General features: G+C 39.8%; 1 protein-coding gene across 2 annotated transcripts in view; it reads right to left on the bottom strand.

Annotated features, from left to right (window-relative positions):
* Abcg2 (ATP binding cassette subfamily G member 2 (JR blood group)) overlaps positions 1-16,397 on the bottom strand; it is a 113,785-nt gene extending 97,388 nt beyond the window's left edge. For both annotated transcript variants that reach the window (XM_090343216.1, XM_090343217.1), the window contains exon 1: positions 15,936-16,397. The gene's annotated coding sequence lies outside the window, so the exon portion shown is untranslated. The remainder of the gene's footprint in view (positions 1-15,935) is intronic.
* Positions 16,398-21,391: the final 4,994 nt, after the last annotated feature.

Raw genomic sequence — 21,391 nt, 5'->3', positions numbered from 1 at the left:
CATATCTAAAATATATCAACAGCTCAAAAACCTGAATCACTCAAAAATTAATCTCCAAAGTAGCAACCATCCCATTAAAAGATGGGCCAAAGACTTAAAGAGAGTCTTCTCTGAAGAAGAAACAAAAATGGCCTATAGTCACAAGAAGAAATGCTGAACATCTCTGGTCATAAAAGAAATGCAAATCAAAAAACTCTAAGATTCTACCTCACTCCAGGATCAGGAAAACGAATAACAACAGATGCTGGAGGGGATGTGGCCAGGAGGGATCACTACTACACTGTTGGTGGGAGTGCAAACTCGTTCAACCACTATGGAAAGCAGTATGACAGTGCCTCAAAAGACTAAACATAGAGCTCCCCTATGACCAAGCAATTCCACTACTTGGCATTTATCCAACCATCCAGAAACAAGGACATACTAAATCCACCAGCACAACAATGTTCATTGCAGCACTATTTACCATAGCAAAGATATGGAACCAACCGAGATGTCCCTCAGTTGATGAGTGGATCAACAAGTTGTGGTATTTGTACACAATGGAGTTCTGTGCTGCTGTCATAAAGAACGACATCATCCCATTTGTTAGGAAATGGAAAGACTTAGAAAAAATCATATTAAGCGAAGTAAGCCAGACTCAAAGGAACATAGGCTCAATGGTTTCCCTCATTTGTCACAATCAGTAGGTTGTTTTTTTTTTTTAACTTCTTTTCTGGTTTAGATTCCTACCTTTTCAAAGTTGAGGGGGAAAAATAGCAATCCAGAAACTCAAAACAAGAATTGGAATATTTAGCCTTTAATTATTCTGCTTTATAAGATTAGTATCTTGGCTTCATCAATTAGACTTTTGAAGAGTCACAACTTCCTACTTAAAGGGGACAACCTGCATACTGATAAGATGATAGGCTACAGTCTACCAGGCTCTCAGGAAGATAATGGAGGGAAGAAGCCAAGTACAAACAGCTTTGATGACTGTACTTCAGAGAAGAGTACAGGCTGTTAAATTCTTTGCCCATGAAAGTTGAAGAAAATAGAACTACAGGAATTGTTTGAACATTTCCTACTGTGTTCCTAGCTGTTAGCTGTGCTTCAGGAAAAGGTAAACAGCTCCTGGCCAAGGAGGAAGTAGCTTCAAGAATGCAAAGCCAACATTAAGAATTGGCAGTACGCTTAGGTGGCTGAGAAGCATTGAACAAGCCTGTACTGTCTTCCTGTTTTGTGGGACTTGAAAACATTTTTGTATTTAACAACCTTCTATTGTAGCAAGTAGGGAATGGTTTTCAATCTAGTTCTCCACAGAATTTACACGCACTGATTGTGAAATTCAAGTACACACTATTAAACACTATCATAATCTTTGTATTATAGAAATCTAAATATTTGGGCCCAGAGTGTGGTCTAGCGGGAGGATGCTTCCTAGCATGCACAAAGCCTTAGGTTTGATTCTCTGGTATCACATAAGCAGAAAAAGGCAGAAGTGGTGCTGTGGCTCAAGCGGAAGAGCACTAGCCTTGAGAATGCCTACGGACAGAGCCCAGGTACAACAACAACAAAAAAAAACCAAGAAACGAACAAAAAAGGAAATATAAATATTTTCATAAATATAACCTGTCAAGTTGTTGGGGAGGGGGAAGCATGCTTTTGACTTAAATTTTAAATAGCCTGGAGAGCTTTAAAAACAATTCCACACAATGGAATTCTATGCTGCCATCAGAAAGAATGACATTGCCTCATTTGTAAGGAAAAGGAAAGACTTGGAAAAAATCATAGTAAGTGAAGTAAGCCAGACCTGAAGGAACATAGGCTCAATGGTTTTCCTCATTTGTCATAATTAATACACATCTAGGACTCTCTTAGCAGAGTATTACAATAGCATAAAACCTAGGTACATGAGGTCATATAGAATGAGACTAAATAATCTCTAGGATATGGAAATAAGAGCTTTATCTTGTGTGATTGCTGTTCTTAACTATATTATTTCTCTTCTCTTTTTTTTTGCCCTTATAGTTAATCTCATAATGTTACGCATTTGACTTTGTTACCTGGTATATTGTATATACATTGATTTGTTTATTTGAAATAGGAAAGGGAAGGGGGGAAAACAAGATGAGTGGGAGGTGTGTGGGGAGGGGAAATAGGGACAAAACCATGAGAAGGGGTATCAGTGTGTGAGAAGTAAGGCACCAGCTACCTAATGAATGTAACTGTCACCTCTCTCCACATTATCCTGACATTAAAAAAAAAAAACAATTCCAGCATAAAGAGAACATAACAGATCATGGGGGAAAAAAAGAGGGAAATCTCTCTCTCTATATATATGGCCGACAAAGGCAGACAGAATTTACATGGGAAAAAAGCAGTCACTTCAATAAATGGTGTTAGGAAAACAGGGTATTAGTAATATTCAAAAGAAAAAAAACACCATTTCTCAGCATGTAGAAAAATCAACACAAAATGCATCTGTGACTTAAATGTTAGACTCAAAACTACCAAAGCACTGGAAAAGAACATAAATGAATTCTTCATTTAAGTGAATTGGGACAAAGAAATGAGATTATATAAGCCTCAAAAACTTCTGCACAAGAAAGGAAACAGTCAGCAGAAGGGAAGAGAAACCTATAAAGTGGGAGAAATATGCAAACTATTAATCTAACAGGGCATTAACATTCCAAATACATTAAAAATGCAAAAGCAGAAATAAATAATCTAGTTCAAAACAAACCAGTTCAAAGATAAGTAAATAATCTAGTCCATGTGATCTAAACAATTTTCAAAAAAATACACCCAAACAGCCAAATTATACATGAAAAAGGTTTTCCTGAATTGGCAGGAAAACACAAATCATAGCCACTGTGAGATATCTTATCATTCCAGCTATAATAATAATTTTTTTAAAGTAAATTCTGGCATGATGCAAAGAAAGGCACAACCTTGTATGCCATTGATGGCAGAGTCGAACCATTACATAGAATGCTAGGGAGCTGTTAAGAGAATTAAAGAAAAAAACAACAGCCATGTGATCCATCAATCTCACTTCAGATATATAACTAGAGAACCTGAAATTAGGACATCCAGGAATTGTCTGCACTCTGGTTATATTGTGGCATTGGTCACACAAGAGAAGATATAGATGGGCCTGGAGTTTGGCCTAGTGGTTAAAGTGCTTGCCTAGCATGCACGAAGACCCGGGTTCGATTCCTGGGTACCACATACATACAAAAAAGCTGGAAGTGGTGCTGAGGCTCAAGTGGTAGAGCTCTAGCCTTGAGAAAGTCCAAGGACAGTGCTCAGGCCCTGAGCCCAAGCCCAGGACTGGCAAAAAAAAAAAAAAAAAAAAAAAAAAGAGAAGATACAGAACCCCCATAGGTATCAGTGAATGAAAAAGTGGATAAAGAAAATGTGGTGCAAGAAAGCAGTGGGATTTTATTCAGCCACGAAGGAAATCAATTCCTGCCATTTCAGCAACACAGAGGGAAGTGGAAGTCATTGTGTTCAGTAAAGTAAGCAGATTTGTGCTTATTTGTGACAGCTAAAAAGCTGGTCTCAGTTGAAGAGTGACTCACAGGTTGGGAAAGGCCTGGAGAAGGCTAGTGTGGAGAGACACCAGTGAACAGATTCCCTGTGGCAGCTGAATAAGCAGAATAGCTTCTAATTTTCTCTAGTAGCATAGCTATAGCTGACAACAATTAACTGCATATTTTACAATAGCTAGTAGCCATTTTGAATGCTTCCAACCCAATTGTCTGATATGATCACCTGCCAATCAACAGGATCTGACCATTACCCCAACCTTTACCCCAGAAACATACACAAAAACCATTATCTAACTACAACTAAAATATAGTTCCTTATACCAAGGTCTACACCATGTCATAAACTCAAATCGTCTCCCAGAAACTGGAAGCAGATCAGGGCTTGTCAGCAGCAGCTGTGCTGTAACCTGGGGTCACCTGTGGATTTGGCTGCAAAGGCAGGCTCTGGGTGGGGCCCAGCGGCCTGTATTTCCACTGTGTTTCCACAGTCTCCTGTGATTGTTGAGTAGCAGTGGAGGAATTAGATAAAGATCAGACTTTGATCCCAATCACATGGGTAAAACTTGGCAAAAATTCCTATCAGAAAGTACATAGGCCTCTGTGTTTCTTGGCTGATATAATTATATTAAGGCACAAGAGCCATTGCTAGAGGAACTTTTGGCTCTTATCTGTGTAATCTCCTGCCTCTGTCTGTTGGAGCTTTCTTAGTACCTGTTCTGTTTCCTTTCTTTTTACCTTTTGAAATTCTAGAATTTGAGTATGAGAGACAATCTCAAAGTGGTATTGTGACATGGTGTGACAGTGGCTGTATTGCTCCATTGGGAATAAGAACAGTTGGTGTGACTTTCCTGTCCTGTCACATAGCCTGGACCATATCTTTCTGGATGTGAATGAGTGTATTTGACATTTTATTTGGAAAAAAATCTCACTTGGATTCCTTTTATGCAGTATCCTCTATCTCCCTCCATCCTCAAACTTTCCTCATAGACAGAACCATGAATTATACATAGTATTTGTATGCATGCATAGAATGGCTTCTCCTCAAACCATAATAGTGTCAATGTTCTTGTTTTATTTACATCTGGCAAAAGATATTCTCTGATATGCGCCCTATTTTGTTACAATGTGCTGCTTTCCACCATAATGTATGTTCTCACACTTGGGCTATATTGAAAAAATATAATTATTTTTCTAAGAAAAGATAGCTATGACATCTCTTTATTTGCAAAATCTCTTATATGAGAGACTTTATAAACATGATATTTCCTATGGGTTTTTAGTGGCTTTTGTTACTGCTGTTGGTGGTGTTTGATTTTGCTATTGAGTTTTTTAAGAGAGGGTCAAAGGGTAGGGTCAGAGAAAGGGAGGGAGGAACACTGGACAGAATGCTGTCCAGAATATACCATGTGGAAAATGAACTCTGTAACCTGAAGGCAGGGAGAGAGGGGGAAAACTGGGAGAAAACAAAGGAAGGGGTAACCTTGTCTAAGAAAAAAATGTATTTATTACTTGACTTATGAAATAGTTACTCCTCTGTAAAACACCTTAATATAACAATCATTTTACATTAATTAAACATTGTATTTTTCCTTGGGGTCCTCGCTACTCAGGATGCTGAGATCTGAGCATCAGATCTAGCAGCCAGTCTAGACATTTACATTCAATTAGGCAGCCAAAAGCCAGAGTAAAGATGTGGCTCAAGTGGTAGAGTGCCATCCTTGAAAACGCTAAGAAAGAACATGAGACTCAGTATTGGAACAGCCAGTAAAGAAACAAGTGAATAAATAAAGTAATATTAGCAATAATAATACTAGCTAACACAATGAGCTTCAAATATCAACTTCCAATCCGTTTACCTTGTATAACCTTTGTCTCCCAATGCATCAGGAAACAGATGAAAGTCCCCTGAGGAACAGAAGAAGGAACAGAGGAACCTGATAAAGGTAATACAACTCAGCAGAAGACTGGAATCCACTGCCCTATATTTATGCTGTGGGACATTCACACTGCTCTGCTTTCCATGTTGTTGCTATAGCAATTCATGTATACATATCTATGTGAAATGCTTGTTTCCTTTCAAAATAGACTTTCCATTTTAGCACAGTTTTTTTTGGGGGGGGGAGATGGGAAGGGGAGTTGTTTTTTTTATTTTAGTTTGTTAGTTCTTCTGTTATTTTCACTTACGTATTTTTCTGCCTGTGCCTCCGACTCTGAAGTGACTGACAGTGCACTACCCTGTCTGACCACCATTTTGTTTTCACCTCTGCTGCCCCTCACCTCATATCCAGCTTCACTGTCTACATCCCAAAGTGATACACTTGTGACAAAGGTAGAACCTACACTGGCAAAGCATTGCCAATATTCATAGGAAATGAAAAGGAGGTTTGTTGAGATACAATCCTATGTACCCAACCACTACTTAATTAAGCCTTGCTATTCCTACTTTCCATGTAAGGAACTGTGACTCTAGGATAGTTCATAAATTCCTCTGGCAGAATGTAAAGCCATACTCCTATTACTGTGATTCCACTTGACCAGGGAGCATGGGAATGGCTTCACACAGTGGTTCCACACACCACACAACCATGTTCCAGCTGAGGGTCCTTCTACTCTGTGTCTCTACCTTGGTCCCCATTCACTGGTTATAATATTTCTACTTGGCAGAGGTTAGAAATCACCATGCTTCCTGAGACAGACAGAAGCAGAGACCTGAACTGGGTCTGAATACAGATCCTCATCTACTGCCAGTAGCTGGTGGCTCACACCTGCAATCCTAGCTTCGCAGAAGGTTGAGATATGAAAATCATGCTTCCATGTCAGCCAGGCAGGAAAGTCCATGAGATTCTTAGTTCTAATTAACCACTCCAAAGCTGGAAGTAGAGGTGTGGCTCAAGTTGTGGAACACCAGTCTTGATTGGAAAAGCTAAGGGACAACTGTTAGATGCTGAGCTCAAGCCTAGATCAGGCACAGGCACAGACACACACACGTACACACACACACACACACACACACACACACACACACACACACACCTAGTATATGCACATTTTCCCCCCACCTTAAACTGACTAGAAATCAGGATAAGTTTTTCTGTCAGTGGCATGTACTGATTCCTGTTGGCTACATGGCAGTCATATGGAGAGTGTTGATATTATCTTTATAGGCTTGAATAGCAAACATAGGCGCATCTGATCCTTTAAAGAGTGAGATGAAAATGCTACAGTAATCCTGGCAACTCCTTACTAAAAGGTTCTTAAAAAGAGACATTACAACATCCAGTCATGTGTTGCTTAAGGTTCCGGGCCACTAGATAATTTCACCACTGTGTGGTCACATAGTTTGTTTATAAAACAGGGACGCTTACAATGTTTCTGGGTGATGAAATTTTTATGGGACCACTGTTGCATGTGCAGTCTGTCATTGGACCAAAATAACACTGCATGACACATGACTGTGTTTAGCAATGCTTCCAAATGTTTAAACCAACTCAGTCTAAATGCAAAGGCAGTGAAAGAGCCCAGAAATTATGGCTTTTAATTACTTTATAGATTATTTAGTTCTGCGAAGTCAGAAAGATTCCTCAAGGCACAGAGGCCGATATTGAATGAAAACCAGGAACTTCAAAGGTAACTCAGTAGAGTCAGTCTCTGAAGGTGACTTTTGGAAGCAGTTTAACCAGAAAATGCTGTTTTGGTTTTTCTTTTTGAAGGTATGCACATGGCTTTTTAGAATCTCCAGACAAAATTTTGTATGTATGTAAATAATGAAAATTCAAAGTGGAAAGTTTTTATTTTTCGGTTTAATTATTGGGTTTTGTTTGTAAGGATAGCATGTGAAATAGTAAGAAAATGATGATCTGGTGAATATAATGTAACCCTTCTATTAATCACAATAAAAATTATATAAAAAATGATGACATGTAAAATGATAAGAGAATAATGATAGGCCAGACAATCCCTACACTTCCTCAGTGAAGTCAGGAGGATTGTGCATCTGAGGCCAGCCTGAGCAGTGCAGAGTGACCTTATCTTTTTTTTTAATATTTTTTATTGTAATTAATAAAAGGGTTACATGATATTTGCCAGATAGAGGGTGCATTAATTCACATACATTGATACCTTTCACATGTCTTGGTACCCATTTCCCTCCCCTTGGTTTTCCCCCCTTCCCTATCAAATTTCAAATAACCAAATACAAATAAATCCAATATATCAGATAACAAAGTGAGATACTGTAACAATATGAGATAACCAAGGGACAGCAAAAGAGATGAGAGATAACATAGTACATTAAGGACAACAATCATTCATTATATGGCTTTTGTTTCAATATCCTGGAGGTCCTTTCAATTAGCTTCATACTATATGGCCTTATGTATCAAGGTTTTGCTCTATTGCAGATCTCTGCTAGGAGAGCCCAAGGTTTCTACTGATTATGACAAATGAGGGAAACCATTGAGCCTATGTTCCTTTGAGTCTGGCTTACTTCACTTATTAGGATTTTTTCTAAGTCATTCCATTTCCTAACAAATGGGGCGATGCCGTTTTTTCTGACAGCAGCATAGAATTCCATTGTGTACAAATACCACAACTTGTTGATCCACTCATCAACTGAGGGACATCTAGGTTGGTTCCATATCTGTGCTATGGTGAATAATGCTGCAATGAACATTGTTGTGCTAGTGGATTTAGTATGCCCTAGATTCTGGATGGTTGGGTAAATGCCAAGTAGTGGAATTGCTGGGTCATAGGGGAGGTCTATGTTTAGTCTTTTGAGGCACTGCCATACTGCTTTCCATAGTGGTTGAACGAGTTTGCATAGAGTGACCTTATCTTAAAGAAAAGTGAAACCAACCAACCAATCAACAAAAAGATGAATTTGAGATTCAATAGAGTATTAGCATCACACATGGTTTTTCTAGCCCAAAGACAATTGAAAGACAAAACAAATTGCTACCTCTTCTAGCCTTCACTATTTTCCCTTGATTCTTTGGTCTGTTTTTAAGTGACTGAATAAGTCACTTAATAAGTTGTGTTTGTTCCTTCATGGTAAATCATTATTTATAACTTTAAGATGTGTCTTTCAAAAACAAAAATAAACAAAAAAATGCAAGGACCTCACGTGGATGAGTATCATTTTGTTAGTGTTCCTTAGTGGGTTAGAAAGCTATTTCACTTACAAGTTGTTACATAGTTGGGTACCAGAGGCTCCGACCTATAATCCTAGCTATTCAAGAAGATAAGATCTGGAGAACCATGGTTCAAAGCATCCCAGGCAAAAAATGTCCAGGGACTGTCTCCAATGAACATTTTGGTGCAATTATAGTTTGACTGTATCTTCAAGGAAGAGAATTGCTTCATTTTCAAGGTCTCTTAGTCAAGCAAGATACATGGTTGGACATAAAACATGTCAGTTATGAGCACGAAGCCCTGAGTTGAAGACCTTCTACTCACTCAAAAAAAAAATAAGTTAATGATTAATTTTAAAAACTGAGTTAGGTGTAATTAGGTGAAAAGACATCCATAAGTCAATATTTTTGTCCTAGTTGAAGGGGACAAAAACAAATGGAAATCCATTTTGGTTTACTTTGTGATGCTCTCTGAGTAAACTTATCTTCCTATTTATTTTCTTTTTGAGCTACAGTCTATATTTACTTCCACTCACTAATGATGGAAGAAGTTGCTAGAAAGCAGAAATAAGTACAGTGTCCTGAGAGGTTATCTATACATTATTTAAAGGAATAACCTAAACAAGAATTTACTTTATTTTTTACTTATTAAGATGTCAGAATAGTAGAAAAATATGCTAAATATAAACCTTAAGCTGGGTGCCAGTGGCTCATGTTTGTAATCTTAGCTACCCAAGAGGCTGAGATCTGAGGATCTGAGGTTCAAAGTCAGGACAGGAATGTCTGTGAGACACTTATCTCCAATTAACCACCAGAAAGCCAGAAATGGTGCTCAAAGTGGTAGAACACTTTGAGAAAAAAAAGAGTTCAGGGACATCACCTACACCCAGAGTTCCCCAATCACTACCAACAAAAACCAAAACCGTAAGCTACTTTCAACATGTGTGTTTTAATGCCCTCAGTATGTAATCCATGTGTAGAGAAGTAAGACAAAAGTAATTGGCACATAATAGAAAGGATACACACAAATAGAAACATGGGGAATTAGAAAACACCTTGGACAACTTTTGCTTGATCAAGATAAGTTAAAGTAAATCTCTTCACTGAAGATACAGTCAAAATAGAATCTGAAATCAATATAATTAGAGATTGAGTGGCAAAGGTAAAAATCTATCTGGATCTTCCCTTCAAGATAAAATCAAGTTTGGATATTTTCCCCTTTCTTTATTTTACAATTTTATTTATTTTTTTGTTTTTTATTATATTTATTTATTTAATTCATTTATTTTATTTAATTTCATTTATTTTAAAAAGTAATAGATGGAAATGATGACTGGGAAATTTGAGAGGCTGTAAAATACATTATTGTTTCATATCCTGATGTAGTACACACTCAAGAACATATGGTACAAATTGGTGATTTCCTTAGCAACCTCTCCATTCATCTCCAAAGGCAGGAAGGTAGCACATAGTTTATACTTATATAAAAGGAGAAAAACATAAAATACTGAGTAGAAATTATTCTTAACAACCAGAAAGAGCCTATGCAGATACATCACATAAACAAATAAACTTTACCCATAGCACATGTTTCTATTAAGTTAAATAGATGCAGAACAAAGCTATAGGATAAAGCTATAGTGTAAGGGAATTTTTTCCCTCTTTCTTACTTGTTTCTGTATCTATTATAGTGAGAACAGAAAAATAATCAGGGCAAAGGTCCCTTCCATAGAGGCTCTGCATGGCTCCCCCTGGCCTTGAGTAGTCACTTACACAGCTGCTCAGGCATTATGACAAGGACCTTTGCCCCTAGAAGGCTTGCATGTGAATAATGAATGGGCTAAGTGGACCCCAGCAGTGTGGGCCTGGACAGGCTTCCAGTCAACATCTAAAGGAGGTGTGGAGAGCTTCTGCAGGTCTCATGGAGCCTCTGGGGGCCATATGGCCCACGAACTGTTCAACAACCTTCAAAGTCTCATACCCCTCTCGTGAAAGTGTCGTATTAACCTTTTCACATGCAGCCTCGATGGTACATTTCCTAGGAATCCATCCTGTTAAGTTGGAACTCTCCTGATCTTTTTCTTTAGTACATTCTTGCCATTTTACTTGCTTCTACACATCCATGGACTCAGGCTTTGACAGTATAGACAAAGGATCTGATCCAGATGTTGCGATTTTTTTTTTCAGTATCAAAAGGAAGTAAAAATCTGCTGCAGAGTTGAAGTCCTTTTGTACAACTACTTGAAGATAATTTTTTTAAAAAGTAGCTGGGCATCGTGGCTCATGCCTGTAATCCTAGCTACTCAGGAGGCTGAGATGTGAAGATGGAGGTTAGACTCTAGTTTGGGCAATAAAGTATGTGAGACGCACCAAGTTGTGGCTACCCTTGAGCAAAAGAGGCTCAGAGACAGCACACAGGCCTTGTGTTCAAGCCCCAGGAACAACACACACACACACACACACACACACACACACACACAGATAATAATAATAATGTTAATAATAAATAAGTAAAAGTATTGTGTAAGAATGCCACATTTTGTAATATCTTCTCAGGAAAGTAAAGGGAATGATAGAAAAAAAATGCAATAATTTAAAAAATGTCATGCTATTTTGCACGAAGCAGGGAAACAGACAGTTCCAGTCAACATATATAACACAGCCTCCTGTCCTTTTCAAGTAAATATGGTTGTCCCCGCTCTAGATAAAAAAAAAAAAAAAAAAGCAAAAATAATCTTTTGCTGGACTCTTGCGCCCTCTTGTGATAACAGCATGAATTTCAATTTTTCCTTCCTCAAGCATTTTTTTAAAATATTTTTTGAATTGTGATAATAGAAGGGTTACATTGTATTATTATATTCACCAGATAGAAGATGCATAACTTCACATTGATACCCTTTCTCATGTCTTGGTCCCCATTTCCCTCCCACCCTCCTCCCCGCCCCGCTTATCTTGATTTCCCCCTTCCCTATTCAATTTCAAATAACCAATTAAGCACATATAAAATACATCAGATAACAAGGTGAAATATTGTAACAATATGAGATAACCAAGGGGTGGCAAAAGAGATGAGCGATAACATAGTACATTAAGAACAACAGTCACTCATATGGCTTTTGTTTCTTTATCCTGGAGGTCCTTACATTTAGTGTCATACTATTTGGACTAATGTCTCTAGGTTTTGTTCTATGGTAAATCTCTGATAGGAAAGCCCAAGGCTTCTACTGATTATGATAAATGAGGGAGACTATTGGGCCTATGTTCCTTTGTGTCTGGCTTACTTCACTTAATATGATTTTTTCTAAGTCTTTCCATTTCTTAATAAACGGGGCGATGTCATTCTTTCTGACAGCAGCAAATGTGAATAAATACCACATCTTGTTGATGCACTCATTAACTGAGGGACATCCGGGTTTGTTCCATATCTTTGCTATGGTAAATAGTGCTGCAATGAACATTGTTGTGCTAGTGGATTTAGTATGCCCTTGTTTCTGGACGATTGGGTAAATGCCAAGGAGTGGAATTGCTGGGTCATAGGGGAGCTCTATGTTTAGTCTTTTGAGGAACTGCCACACTGCTTTCCATAGTGGTTGAACGAGTTTGCACTCCCACCAACAGTGTAGTAGTGATCCCTCCTGGCCACATCCCCTCCAGCATCTGTTGTTATTAGTTTTCTTGATCCTGGCCATTCTAACTGGAGTGAGGTGGAGTCTTAGAGTTGTTTTGATTTGCATTTCTTTTATGACCAGAGATGTTGAGCATTTCTTCATGTGTCTATAGGCCATTTTTGTTTCTTCTTCAGCGAAGACTCTCTACGTCTTTGGCCCATCTTACACTGAAAACTTTACAAGAAGGAATAGGTGATACACTAGGTCTCCTTGGCACAGGTTGAAACTTTCTCAAGAAGGACCAAGAAACACAGCAAATCAGAGAAAGGCTGGATAAGTGAGACTGCATTAAACTGCAGAGCTTCTGTATGGCAAAGGACATAGCTAGTAAATTAATTAGGAAGCCTACAGAATGGGAGAAGATCTTCACCAACCGTACAACAGACAAAGGCCTCATATCTAAAATATATCAACAGCTCAAAAAATGGAATCACTCCAAAATTAATCTCCAAAGTTCCTCAAGCATTTTGCTTGAGGTTGTTTACTGGAGTCGTTCCACCTTCTGATGCTGCTTATTCTTAGAGAAAAACTGGCTGTAGAGTTTGACTAGCCTAAAGCAACTCTTCAGAATAATCTCAGCTTTAAATTTCACACCATCATGTCATTAAACTTCATTACTGACTTCCCTGTATGATCCTTACTCTCTTAAGATTTCAGGACTCTTGGGGGCTAGGAGTTTGGCCTAGTGGTTAAAGTGCTTGCCTAGCATGCATGAAGACCCGGGTTCGATTCCTCGGTACCACATACATAGAAAAAAAGCCGGAAGTGGTGCTGAGGCTCAAGTGGTAGAGCTCTAGCCTTGAGAAAGTCCAAGGACAGTGCTCAGGCCCTGAGCTCAAGCCCAGGACTGGCAAAAAAATAAAAAAAAATAAAATAAAAAAAAAAAGATTTCAGGACCCTCTGCTCATTTCCCAGAAATTTCAAATCAGGGGTGCGGTCCATCTCCTTAGCACTACTGCCTTAAGTCTCATTGGCTCAGTGATTCAATGTACCTTCTTCTTACATGACCTTAAACATTTATCCCCAACCATTCTATTCTCTGTCATGCTACATCTGTGCCTTCCCAGGTGATGTCACATACTTTGTCATCACCCGTATACTTGTATAGATCTCCCCTCAGTAACCTCCCCTCAGTAACCCAACTCCAGCAAAGCTTTGACTCACACAAGGACAGTGGTCCACCCATTATGTCAACAATTCTCTGTTGATTCATTGTAATCCCATCTCTACCAAGTCCCTTTTAACTCCTGGCTCCTCTCAGGTTTAGGTACTCACTCCTTTGAGAAATTATACACTCTAGTTAATGTATGTCTGCCTGCACCTTTTGCATCCTGACGCTGAATGTGGACAGAGAAAAACACAGAGGAATTCATCTGATTTTAAAATCAAGTTCCAGAATCTCAATGCTAAATCCCTCATTAGCTTCTAGTCCTTCAGTTTTGGGGTATGTGTGTGCACTCCAGGGTTTGAAATCAGAACTTCACACATGATAAGCTTGCTTGGCTTGGTGTTCTAACACTTGAGTTATAACTCTATTCCAGCTCCTGGACGGAATTTCAGATGTTTTGCCCTTGGCAAACTTTAAGATCATCCAGGCTCCAGCTTCCTGAGAAACTAGGATTACAGACATGAGCCACCAGCACTCAGCTTCCTTTTACTGTTCTATGATCCTTTAGAAATATTGCCATGTTTATATATATAATTTATTTTATAATTATAAAATATTTATTTGCATTTATATATTCATATTGTATTATTTATTTTCTACCTTCTTGAAAAACCAAAAGAAATAAAAGGAAACTTCCAGATCATGACTATTATAACTGCCTTTCCTTCTATTGCTCTAAACTTCAATGTGTCTAACACCTAAGGCAATATCTGCTTTGTACTACAACGCCCTGCTTACTGACAGCACTTTACTCCAAGTCTGAGCCCTCACTGAGTTCAACCTCAGCACTTCCATAAACAAGTAAAAAACAAACAAACAAATAACAAAGAAAACTCACATTGATCCTTAGAACCATTCTGGGGACTTAGGTCAACTTAATAGCAGAGCACTTGCGTAGTATACCCAAGGCCCTGAGTATAAGCCCAGCACCATTATAACACACCACCAACAAAAACGATTCTTAGGATTCTCAGGACCTCTCCTAATCCTCCCTCCACTCCTCTTCTGGCCAAAGAATGTGATTTGGTAGAACTAGGCTCATGCTTGTGAATTTACATTTTTAATTTGCTTTTCTTTTTTCTTTCTTAGTATGAAGTTTGAACTCATACTTCGTGTGTGTGTGTGTGTGTGTGTGTGTGTGTGTATGTGTGTGTGTCAGTTGTGGGGCTTGCACTCTGAGCCTGGGCTCTGTTCCTGAGCTTTTCAGCTCAAGGGTGCCACTTCTGGTTTCCTGGTGGTTAATTGGTGGGTTTGTTTTTCAGATACAGTTTTTCTGTCTGGAACTTGGTTGGGGTTCTGAATCAAGCAGTGATCCATCTAATTCTGCCTCCCAGGATATGAGGATTACACGTATAGGCCATCACATTCACCTTAAGTTTTATTTTTATTTTTCATCCCAGGCCTGGAGCTTGAACTCAGGGCCTGGGCACTGTCCCTGAGCTCTTTTGCTCAAGGCTAGTAGTGCTCTACCACTTGAGCCACAGGGCTGGCTTCGAATCATAATCCTTAGATAGTAGCCTCCTGAACAGCTAAGATAACAGGCATGAGCCTTAATGAATGGATAAATGAATGAATGAATTTTGCCAGTCCTGGGTTTAGCTCAGGGCCTGAGCACTGACCTTGGGCTTTTTCAAGGCTAGAACCCAATCACTTGAGCCACCACAGCGCTCCTGGCTTTGTGGTACCGAGGAATGGAGGCTGAGACTTTGGATGCTGGTGCCTGCAGGGATTTGCTGGATAACTACATCCTAGGGAAAAGGAAATAGCAACTCTTCCAGAAACAGGCAACCCCCCCCCCTCCCATTTACAAACCAGTTAAAGATTCAGAGTAGCAAATCACAGAGATGGATGGAAAGCTGGGGTGTTGGCCTACATTCCTCCAACAGTGGATCCCCACGTGACTCGACAGCGGTGATTATAGGAAACCTGATCCTGTCCTTGTCCTCCTGCATTCTGTCTACCGAGAACCCTAACTCAACATCCACAATGGGAAATACTCCAGCATCCAAAACCTTTTGTGCATCCACACGACACCACGGTGGAGAATGCCAAACCTGACTCTCACCTTGATGGGCCACAATTGAAACATAGGTGTGTTAAATATATACATATATATAACATATATATGTATCAATATATATATGAATATATTAACATGTAAGTACACATTACCACTATGTGTACACATTTTAAAATACATATGGTATAAGACGACCCTTCACTATGTAGATTCAGTGAACTATGAAAGTGAATCCAAGTTTACATTTGGATCCTCTTTCCATTATATCTCAATGTGTATATTTCAAATATCCAAACGCGTTCTGGTCCCCGGGACTTTGGATAAGAGCTACTCAGCCTTGCTTTACTGTAGCCCTGGGAGAATCATCATGATCACTACCACCCACAGAGATCAGGGGCAACATCCTATCCAGCTCACCTGTTGAACCGCAATGACAGCCAGACAGATGGGAACAGAACGGTGCTAGAGGACCACAGTCGCCATCACTCAGCGATGCCAATCTCCAAAGTAGGTCCAGTGAATGATATTGTTAGAAAAGACAACACAGCGCCTAGCACCTAGCAGGCAGCCATTGTTCCTTTAAATATTTCCTAATGGAGACACTGGAGACAAGTAGATGAGTGTGGGATTGTGGGATGCAAACAGAGTATGGACATGTTTTGTGCTGTGGAGATAGATCTGGGAATGGATTTCCATGATGCTGTACAATCTCGAAATGTGATGACTACCATGAGATGACATTGATGTGTGACTGTGGGAATGTCATTAGACCTCTTTCCCAAGCATTCCAGGCCTTGTTCAATGGAGCTCGATGAGTTGGGATGTATGCACTAATATGGTTTCCACCTCACCAAGGCTGTCTGGCTATAATTACTATTATCTTCCAAGAACCAAAGCCAGTACAAAGTTGCTGCCATGTCACAATGAATGTCACAATGATCCCAGGTAACCGGGTGGTCACCAAGCAACTGTTGCCCCTCTGTGCTCTTCTAAGGATCAAGTGAGCAGTTCTTTACTCTCCCAGTATGAGTTCTGGATATAAACATGCAACCCGAACCTGCCAAGCTTCTGTCAATGCCCTTTTCATCAAGTTACAAAGTGTCTAATCAATGGTCCGTCAAGGGCATGTACAGTGGTGAAAGAAATGTAGGTAGTCAGAATTGACTATCTCCTCCATTAAGAAATGGCTGGCTTCCTCCTGTCATGGTGAATGGTCTGCTGCTGATGGCTGGATTTCCCTGCAGGTGGGGAATCTTACAAGGTTTTGATGCTGTCCTAAAAGACGAGGGACAAGCTTTAAACCAGCAAACACTGCTCAAATCAGTTACAGGGGTGTGGGGACATGCAGAGGAACAGTTAGTTCCTGTATCATCACTCATTTCCTGGATGTTTTCCCAACAAAGTAGGCTTTCTTCTGCCTCCATTTCTTCTGCCCAATATGGCTTTGGCCCAGACGTCCTCTTGCTTCCTTGTATGCCACAATTTCCTCCTGTATTTCTTCAAATGTCACTTGCTGACCAGATCCCTTAACTGTGAATTGCAAACCTTCTTTTGCTTTCTTGGCTATTCCAGACATTTCCCTGTAAGGTTTGTACACTATAGGATGGAACAGTTACATATTTCCTTGTATATTATCTAGAAAGTAAGCATCATATGAGCCAAGTATTTCATCCACTTGTTTTTTTTTTTTTCCTTGATGCCTGGAACTGCTGGAGCCATAGCAAGAGCTCAGTATTTCTTGGCTGGCTGGAATATCATGGAAGTTCTTGGACAAAATGAAATAGGATCTTTATTTATGTTATAGATACAACTAATTTATGCTAGTAAAATGCGTGTGTGGAGGTATGTCTAAGGGAGATCAGTTTGACTTTCATGAAATACTATACAAGGAAACTTTCACAGTGTATTTACCAATGTGCCCTTCAGGTGGAGCCTTTTAATTTTTCTCAGTAAATATTTTATTAGTTTATTCCACAAATGTATGTATGTATGTATGTGTATGTATGTATGTATGTATGTATGTATGTATTTTGCCGGTTATGAGCCTTTGAACTCAGGGCCTGGGTACTGTCCTTAAGCGTTTCCTCTCAGAGCTAGTGATCTACCACTTTGAGCCACAGTGCCACTTGTGGTTTTCCAGCAGCCAGAGACATGGCATCCACGTATGTGGCCCTTATAAAAACTCCCTTCATAAAAACAGTAGCAGGAGCCAAGTGCATGCCTTTAAGCCTAGCTACTCAGGAGGCTGAGATCTGAGAATCACAGTTCCAGCCTTTGCAGGAAAGTCCATAAGAATCTTATCTCTAACTGCTAAAAAACAAAACAAAACCAAAACGAAACAAAAAAACAAGTGGAGCTGTGGCTCAAGTGGTATCCTTGGGCAAAAGAAGCTCAGGGACGGTGCCTAGGCCCTTAATTCAATCCCAGAGCTAGCACCCAAATAATACAACTTAAAACATTTAAATAAATAAATAAAACTTGGCATGTTTGAAAGCTTGAAGGAAGGCCAGTGCTTTAGGAACAGTGAAGGGAGTAGAAAATGATGGAGGAAGTTGAAAAGAAAAGCAGGAGCCAGATCTCATGGGCCTCTGTGGACCACTGGAGGATTTACTCTCTTGCATTATCGGTCACTCATCAACCATCTATCCACTACCTGCTAAGAACTGGGATTGTACTACATAATAGTCAGCTCACTGTAGACCTCACAAAGTTCCATGTAGAAAAGAAGCTTAAGAAGTTTGGGGCTGGCATTATCACTTTTCTACCCTATGTATAAGGCCCTGGAATCCTATAACACCACCGTGAAAACAATAAGGTACACAGCTGCATATTTCCTTTGTGCGTAGTGATGTCTGTTACTTCCTACACCTGAACTGTGTGGTTTTCATTCGGTTCTCTGATCCTTTTCTCAAGAACAGTTCCAATAGCCTGAACGAGTTTCAGCTCTGATATCACTCTGTGCTCCACCTAGCCTCCACATGGCAGCAGATGCAATTCTGATCACATGGCCAGTTTGTAACTGTGTGAAATACTTTTCATCACTGAGAATCAAGTTCAAAATACTAGGATGACTTGTGAGGCCCTGCATGCCAAGCCCTTGTCAACGTCAGCATTATCTGTTACCATCTTCATGGGAAGTGCTAGGCAGTGACCCAAGTCTCATAAATTTGTTGGATGAGGATTAAACTTGAGATGACAACCTACATCCAAGAAGAGCATTTGAGACCGGGGTGGATATTCTTGTTGGTTTTTCAACCACAGTAATGACACTGCTAGGTCTCTGGTCCTCACACATTCTAAACTGTAGCAGCCATCGTTCTCAATCTGCTGATGAGAAGGCCAATGTACAACTTTCTCTGAGATGGCTACAATATCCAAACTCAGGGATGTAGGCTCCCTAGTCCCTGAGTGAATGTGTTCTTGTAATATGCCGACTGAAACTTCCCTGATAGTAACAACTATATCTTCTTATGCCTGGGAATCAGAGTTTGAGCCAGGCCCAGAGATCTGACTTTGGAGGTCAGCCAGCTTCTTAGGAAAGGTAGAAGCATGATGACTTTGAGAAACACTACTCTGACATGAACTTTTCCTGTGGAGCAAAGATCATTTTTTTCAGGACTAGAGACTGAACACAGGTCCTGAGATTTGACATGTTCCCAGGCCTTTTAGCTTTTAATTGCCTTCCAGACAATTAAGGTTTTGTGATTTTACCAAGAAGGCTTGGACCATAATCTTCCTTTTCTATCTCCTGAACAGAATTACAGATATTTACTACCAAAACTAGCTGTGCTCTGAGATAAGATTTTGCTTATAGTCCAGGCTGGCCTCAAACTGCAAACTTGTCTCTATATCCTGAGTAGCTGGGAATATAGAAATACACCACCACACCTGGGACTCTATTTCTACTTCTTTCATCAAAATTATATCTTTGGACTTGGCACAGTGGCTCACTTCTATAATCCTAACTACTCAGGAGGCTGAGATCTGAGGATCATAATTCAAAGCCAACCTGAGCAGGAAAGCCTGACAAATGTTTATCTACACACACACACACACACACACACACACACACACACACACACACACACACACAAATTATGTTTGTCTCAAGTTTTATCTCCATTAAAATATTTCTTGTAGGACACAGATAGCTCATGCCTGTAATCCTAGCTAATCAGGAGGCTAAGGTCTGAAGATCACAGTTCAAAACTAGCAGAAGCACAAAAAGTCTGTGAGACTCTTATCTCCAATAAAAACCAGAAGTGGCACTGTGGCTCAAGTGTTAGAGTGCTCTCTTTACTTGAAGAGCTCAGGGGTAGCACCCAGGCCCAGAGTTCAAGCCCGATGACTGACAAAAACAGTTTTTCTTAATCAATATCAACAAACTAGGTAGTAACAAACAAACTTGTCGTTCTATCTACGTGGGAAGCATAGATAGTAATACCATGGTTGTCCTGGACAAAAGTTTTAGATTTTATCTGACATAACAAGCAAAAGGGGATAAGGGTGTTATTCAAGTAATAGAGCATCTCCTTGTACCCTCCTATTAGCAGAAATAAGAAGGGGAGGAAAAATACAGGGTTTTTATTAATGTAGATTTCAAACTTTGATATTCAGAGTAAACAAACTTTAGTAGAGAATCTAGGTCATCAGGTCTTGGAAAAAGGCCAAAGCAAAAAAGCACGGGATGTACATAAACTTGGAGCAGACAGGATGAAGTGACATCCAGCACTCATGCTCACCAGTGTGTGCCTGTTAAATGGAATAGATTCCTGGGCCTTGCTACCCTTAGTCCCAATTGGTCAGAGAAAGAAACCAGCTATTTTCCTAGCATGCTTTCTTCAGAAGGGAAAATGAAATGGTCAGAGCACAGACGGATAAAGAATCAAGTTGAAGCAACTTGACAACTGATTGCAAAATTACAACAAGATTTCTGGGTCTGCTCAGTATGTCTATTATGATTGAAAGAGAAGCCCACATTGCTTGACTAGAGACAGCATTTCTTCATTCAAAGGTGAAAATAGCAGTGTCCTTAAGCCATCCTGGATGGGCCTGAGCTTCCTTCTGGAGGTAGAGTCATGGGCAACTAAGCTTCATTTCATTTCACAACTCCTTTCCAAAGAACATAAGCCGCATAAGAGATATATGCCTACACAGAGGCAGACAGGATTTTGACTCTTTTAGTGACTTAGGTCAACTGTATAGAATAGGCAAAAAGGGACGGACAGCTGGAAGGATGGTTGCTCTGGGCTAGAAAAAAGGGATGGTGGCCTTGCCTGAGAGACTGGGTTACAGGGTGACAGATGGTACTGGCAACTGAGTAATATGTCTCTGAAATCATTTGTAACTTTGTAAATTCCCCCGAAGTTTAAACTTAGGATAGCTTAGGCTGATACTTAGTGCTAACCTGCTTTCTTCCCCTCAGCTGTTTCCTGTTGGATGAACTATCACAGCTAGTTTGAGTTTGTTTGGCCTGCTCTGTGGTCATGTTATAGGTTTGTAAGATGATTTGATGCTGGAGATAGCACTCAGAGTCTTTAGCATAGTAAGCATATATTCTGCTACTGGGATTCCCCAATCCTAGATTGTGGTGTGTGTGTGTGTGTGTGTGTGTGTGTGTGTGTGTGTGTGTGTGTGTGTGTGTACGCTGGTATTAAAATTTGAACTCAGATTCAGGGCACTGTCCTATAGCTTTTTCATTCAAGGTTGGAGCTCTACTACTTGAGCCACAGCTCCGCTTCCTGCTCTTTGTGACTAAGTAGAGATTAGAATGGCATGGACTTTCCTCTCTGTGTTGGTTTTGTACTGCAGTCCTCAGATCCCAGAACCCTGACCAGTTAGGTATGCAGGTATCAGCCACAGGCACCCAGCAC

The sequence above is a fragment of the Megascapheus bottae genome, chromosome 13 (genome assembly GCF_031878675.1).
Source record: "Megascapheus bottae isolate mThoBot1 chromosome 13, mThoBot2.hap1, whole genome shotgun sequence".
Classification (NCBI taxonomy): Eukaryota; Metazoa; Chordata; class Mammalia; order Rodentia; family Geomyidae; genus Megascapheus; species Megascapheus bottae.
Note: the sequence above shows the minus strand (reverse complement) of the source record. Positions and strands in the feature narration are given on the sequence as shown.